Consider the following 6,919-nt stretch of genomic DNA (forward strand, 5'->3'; position numbering starts at 1 on the left):
GGAGAATTTGGCAACAACAGTTTCTTAGTCCTTCCATGAATGCATTTGACATGGAGCCACCTGTCCACAGCAGTATAGGACTCAATATTGAAAATCTGTTCTTTTTTTCCCCACAAATAGGACTTTATCTATCACTATAAAAAATCTGGATCTTAAACAGACTCTTGTATTGGTGGTTCATATCCATCAACTCATTCAACTTTATCTATTATTATTATTATTATTATTATTATTGTTGTTGTTGTTGTTGTTGTTGTTGTTGTTGTTGTATTTAGGACAGGTTGTACAGGGTGTACAGGGTCTTACTGCATAGATTAGACTCATAGTGATCCTCCTGTTTACAGCCTCCTAAGTGCTGGGGTTACAAGAGTATGCCACCATGCCCAGTCTCAAACCCTGTCTCAGCGCACCCTGGTGGTGGGGCTGGGGCCAGCAGGGTAGGCCCAGGGACCGAACTGCCAGCCCCTGTGTCTGCCTAAGCAGGCGCTTTAATCTGCTAAGCTATGTGGTGGGCCCTCATTCAACTTTAGTTCCCTTATAATCTTCAGTAACCTTTCCAGACCTATCACCTTCACCATGAAGCTACACGAGTTTTCCCAATTCAAACTGGGCTTCTTCAGCAGTTTTACTTTTTTTGCAAAGACATCATGAAGAGGGTAGTTACATTGGCAAGCCTTTTCTATGTCTTCCCAATGCTGTTTGGAATCAGTTTATTGACCACTTCTTTCAAGTCCTTTGTTTGCACCACTCAGGTCATGATTTCTTCCAGATCTGGCAGACCTGTTGGTGCTGAGCATAAGAGATCTTTAGTATCTGATTGTTGCATTTTTTAGTAAAGCCAATACAGAACAGTGGAAGCAAATAACCATTGGTAGTCTTGACATCCACATGAGCTTCGATCACAGTCTGCCGTTTTTTGACCATGGAACACCTTTTGTCACAGGTGAGGTCCGTGCCATGGAAGTTAGTCAGGCAGTTTTTGCCCTGAACATCTTCAATAATTAGTTTGAAATTTCTAAAGGCAACTTCATCATTCTGCAGATCAGCAAGGCTCAGTTCAAACACACTGCCTTTGAGCCCATCAGATGGAATTTTGGTTCTCTGAGTTCTGGTGATAAGTGTTTTTCCAATATTTCTTATGTTGAACATAGCCAGTGCCTTCATATCATACCAGACTTTTTTAGAAAGTGCATCAACCACTTTCTTCTTGGCTCTTTTTTTTTTTTTTTTTGCCACTTTTTGTAAGATGCTTATTCTTGCTTACTGCTGTTGTGCTGTTCAGAGCCAAAAGGGCAGAAGTATAACTCATGTGAGAATTTAGCTGAAAATCTATTCTTGATCATGGCTAGGGTTTTTTTTTTTTTTTCCTGTTGTTGTTTTTTAATTTCACTCAATGCTGAACGACCCTCTTGTTATGCCTCTCTCCTTTCAAAATTTATGTGAGCAGCATGTTTAAAGAATAATAATATGTCATTCTCATACCCCTATCTCTGATTTTTGAATAGTTTCCACTTTTATTCTTAAAGGAGGGATTGGGGAGATAACTCAGTGGAATAAGTGCTTGCCTAACAATTGTAAGGTCCTGAATTTGATCCCTGGTACCACCACAAAACAAAAACAAAAACAAAAACAAAAAAACCAAAAGAAACCTTTTATATTCTTAAATGATAATAGCATTGGTTGAGACATCTTATCTTAATGGTCTATTTACTTAATTATATCCTTAGCCATTATTCCTGACATGTTATATGTACCAATACACTTGTGAAATGAAAAGCCATCCTGCCAACATGCATCCGTACATGTACTTTACAGATTTTGGAGGAAGAGCATCCCATGTATAAAAGTATTTTCTTTTCTTTCCTTTCCTTTCTTTTCTTTTCTCTCTCTCTTCTCTCTCTCTCTCTCTCTCTCTCTCTCTCTCTCTCTCTCTCTCTTTCTTTTTTCAGTATACTGGTGATTGAACTCAGGCCCTTGTGCTTGCCAGGGAAACACTTATTCTACTGAACCACCTCCCCAGCCCCTAAAAGTGATTTTCATGAGTGTATTTATCTCCTATTCCTTCAGTTTGGCAGCCAAGAACTTCATGTGATTTCTGCAAATGATCCAAGTTCAAAGTACTAACTAAACACACCGGCATTGAAGAAAACATAACAATTCTCTGCAAACCACAAGATAACAAGGCTATAGAAGCCCTAAGGATCTTTGAGTGTATTTGAAAAGAAATCTACCAGCTAGTGTTATGCAAATGATATTAAAGAAAAGATCAACTTTTCAGCAAAAGTGTTGGAGTAAAAATTTGATATTTTAAGAAATGAATGCTTCTTACTGTTTTTACTTGAGAAAAGAGATAGTGAATATATTTTGTCATACTTTTTAACAGATACACAAGAAAACAATTTTTGATCATGATTTATTTCTTGTCAATACTGCTTTATTGTGTTTAGCTTCTAAAGAACTATAAAGCACAGGAGAAATGACAAGTGGCCTTGGTACACAGATCTCATTGCTCTATATGCTGATGTATCCTTCTGACCTCTTGTTCAATGAGGAGGGGTTATCTGTGTCTAGCACACCAGTGACAGGGAGAGCTTCTGAGCCCTATCCAGAAAGAGGGAATACTCTGCACTCCATCCCAGAATTCTGATATAATCTGCATCTCCAGACTTCTACTCTTGCCAGAGATGGTAAAAGAGAACACCTTTGATAATCATGAAAACACATCCTGGGCCGGCCAATTGTTCAGCAGATTAAAGTACCTGCAAGCAGACACAGGGGTTGGGGATTCAATCCCTGGGCCTGCCATGCCAACCCTGCCCCTGGGTCACACTGAGATGGCAATTCAGACTGGGTGTGGTGGCATGCACTTGTAATCCCAGCACTTGGAAGGCTGTAAACAGGTGGATCACTACAAGTCCGATCTAGTAGATCTAGTAGTGAGACCTTGAACACCCTGTAGACCCTTCCTTAAAATATAGACAAAAAAAAGAAAAAAAAATCCTTAATGGAAATAAAGTTGATTCTGTTTATGGCATAGATAAATGAAATAATTTATATGAAATGTTTTATCCTATTCCTTTTCCATAGAACTTGAATCTTATACAGGTCTATATTGAGTTTAAAATATTTATATTATCATTAATAAGGTAAAAGGAATATTTAATTTTCTAAGACATAGATGACACTTGGGTTGACACACACTTTAATGTCTTTACTAGGTGGTCAGAGCTTTAAAGTGCTCTACTTTCCTTGAAATACTCCTCTGTGCTAATTAACAGCTGTATACACTATGGGGGATATTTGAATGTGAAGGTCTTTCTATCTATTCTTTTAATCACCCAACTTAAATGAGCACAGTTTAAATAAGAAAGCCATTGACCTGAGTAGGCCAACACTTACATGCTGAGTAGGCAGGACGGTTACTGTCCTGTCAGCACTGAGTGCATGATCTTTGTTCATGAAGCCCTGTTTCCAGTGCAGTCCTTAAACTATAGGAAAAGTAATACACACATTTTTAATCTAGTGTTTTGACTTTATCAAATAGAAATGCTATCGCTACATACTTTGTAGTGGTTTTAGGAGGTTTAAGGTATTCAGGTTGCATAAGCATTGTGCTCTTTAAAATAGGTCAAATGATATAAGGACTCCTCTTATTAAAAACATAAAACACATAAACTTGGGCTGGTGACTGATGAGGTTTGCAAGGTTCTCGTTGAAGTAACAATTACTCCTTCCCTCTATTTTTAGCCCTCCCACTACATTACATTACCCGTACAACATTTGTCCTGGTCTGTGCTACTTAGTTACTGAAAATTCAATAATTACACTTTAAAAACCAACAAAAGGATGGAGGAGTAATTAAAGTCTATTGTTCTGTCTAATTCTGTACCTGTAATCTTCCGTTTCATGTCCATCCCCATCATCAATATCAACAGCATCAACACCATTGCCTGTTTTCCATATAATCACCCAATTCATCCTATAAGGCTCTTGATGAGTGTGATTGCTACCATAACTACTTTGGTCTCATTGTTCTAGGTTTTATTGACTTACAGAACATACATGTAGTCAGGATCACTTGCTATAGTAAGATAGCTACTTTACAATGATTAGTTTAGTGGAATTGCTGCCTAAGTCAATGAAAAAAAAAAAAATAAAGCTAGAAGGATTTTTTTTTTTGGTTGCTCAGGCTGCCTGAAGAGCATATCTGGTAAGGCAGGGGGAGCTGGGGATTGAACTGCAGTATCGTTCACCTGACTGCATTTGCATGAGCAGGAGCTTAAACAGCTAAGCTAACCGACAGGCCCCCAAAAATAAAGCTAGAAAGCAAAGATGCGTATATGCAGTTTGGATTTTGTGCTATATTGATTATGTAAAGATTTTGAGTATATTCTATATTTATTTTTATTTTCATTTTATTAGCACTGCTCATTTTGATAAATATCACCATAGTAAATTAAGTAGAATACAGTTGGTGAGCTAAAGGACCATATTCTGTGTCTGACCTCTGCTGTGTTTCAAGAACTTTATTTCCCATTTTCTTATTTAGTTATTCAATGAAAACATATTGAACAAATATTCCGATACATGGATTGCTACAAAGTTTTAGAAGATGAAGCTAGGAATGAATAAGCATATTTTCTGTAATTTTAAAGTCATATTTCTAAAAGAATAGCTATGGATTTCAGAATGTAAGAATTTTTCCTTTCTTTATATTTACCTTGTCTAATTCACACATATATTTTTGTACACTGGATAGTTTACAAGACCAATAAAATTCCTGTCATTGAATACTGAGACTGATAAGCTTATTTTTTTATCACTTTTGACACCTTATTCTTGTATATAATTTTATTTCATACAAAAGTCATGGAGATCCTTAGAAAAGTGAAGTTGTGTGGGATTTATAAAAGATAAATAGGAAAAATGCAATCCTATAGAATTCTGCCTACCAAAGCTGATTGTCCAAATGAAAGTCTGTATGTAATATACAAGTATTATATTTTATATCTTGCTTTTAGGATACATTAAAAAAATAGAGATTCAACGGACATAAAGATATGCATTGCTAAGGAAAAGGGCAGGTGATAGATCCAGGGAGTGTGGAATATAAATGTCATTTGGGCTCCACATTTACTTCTGTTTGGAAAAATTTTTAATCTTTCTTGAATTCATTTTTTGCATCTGACCCTATAGCCTAATAATATGGAACACACACATACACACACACACACACACACACACACACACACACCAGATTATCTTAGTTGTAATGGAAAACTATGATTTGATTGGAATATTTAATACTGTAACTAAGTAAAATTAGATTCCACTAACTAGGAATCTTTTAAAATAAGTCACAGGTAAATACAGGAAAACATCCAAGTCATCAACCATCACACAATGTTAGAACCCAGCTCACCTAGAACCAGTCTTGGAAGGACTTGTACAGAGCCAGACAAAATATATTCCATTAAAAATTCCTCATAATAGAAAATTATCCCTATGTGAGAAGTAATCAGAAAACTACTTTGTCTCTAATTCTAGCAATACTGAAGAGAATTCATTTATTTATATTTAATTTTTTTTTCTGAACTTAGCTATTTAGTACCTACTGTCTGGGCCACACATTGGGATTGAATATCGCAGAAGACAAACTTGCCATCTTTCCTCATGTATAATTTTAATGCCTATCATTTAAATAATCCCAAACATTTTCATATGAACTCCTTCATCAAATCCTGATAATCCATAATCTTGATAATATGTAAGGAAGATGTGGGGTTAGTGACTGGATACACTAGTACTCTTCTAACATGACCTCAAAATACCTAATCTTCCATCTACCAACTTAGCACACAAGTCTACCAATGTTTTTTCAAATAATTGTACAGTGAGCCTACACTGTGGATTTACATGACAGAAATTTTCAGTAGCTGTTGACTACTCATTGCTCTTTGGGTTTGCATAAACATACATGCCATCCATTCCCAAGTCCCATGCGGTGCTCATGGTTCTCATTTCCAATTGTCCATGTCACTCCCCCTCATCTACTCATTGTCATAATTAAGAGCCAACTTGCAGTCAGAGAAAACTTATATTAAACAACTTCCCTACAACACAAAAGTGTCTTTCGCTCATAACTTTGTGCTATTGCTTGAGCTAGAGAATAATAAATGCTTGATTACTTGTTTTTTATGGCTGCAAAGATTGTCTGTTTCTAGAAAACAGGGCTATTTGTATATTACATTTTATGAAAGATTAGATCTAGCACCTCATTACCTGGGGAGGATAGCTTCATACGTAATGTTTATCCTGCAATCTTTCTTCTCTCCTGCCTACTTCAATTATCTCTCTCCCTTCTTATTGCTTGGCTTGTATTGCCTGAATTACTAGGCCATGAAATGGTCTTTTCCCTATAACTCAGTCTCTGACATTTCTAAATCTTCCTTGTGAGAGATATCAAAAAGGAGCACTTCATTTCTTTATAGAATTAATAAGATGTATGGCCCTACTTGTAACCTTTTCTGCTAATTAAAACGCAGTAAGAATGCATGTGGTAGAAGTAACGTCTGGGTTTACTACCAGAAATATTCATGACTTTTAAATTTTATGCTTTTAGAATTGTACCATTATTTGTTTATTCAAATATATACAAATATATTGGATCCTGTAGCACTGAATAATGAAGGTGGGGAAAATAATTTCATTGTTCATTGATGTTTGGAGCACCCTTCCGTTGTGATTTTAATTCATGATTATAATCCATTAAGAGAGAGAAAGAGATTTCTGATGCTTACTAAGTTTGTTTTCATTTCAATTGACTTGGATAATAGGAATTGCATCTTTAAAGAACAGGTTCAGAACTCCTGAATATTTAAAATGAAAGAACCTCAAGAGAAGAACCTTTTTTGTTGAT

At 36.0% G+C, this 6,919-nt stretch overlaps 1 pseudogene; it reads right to left on the reverse strand.

Moving 5' to 3' along the window:
* Positions 1–516: 516 nt before the first annotated feature.
* On the reverse strand, positions 517–1,309 carry LOC101563990 (annotated as a pseudogene).
* Positions 1,310–6,919: the final 5,610 nt, after the last annotated feature.

Source organism: Octodon degus, unplaced genomic scaffold (assembly GCF_000260255.1).
Source record: "Octodon degus isolate 3935 unplaced genomic scaffold, OctDeg1.0 scaffold00151, whole genome shotgun sequence".
NCBI lineage: Eukaryota > Metazoa > Chordata > Mammalia > Rodentia > Octodontidae > Octodon > Octodon degus.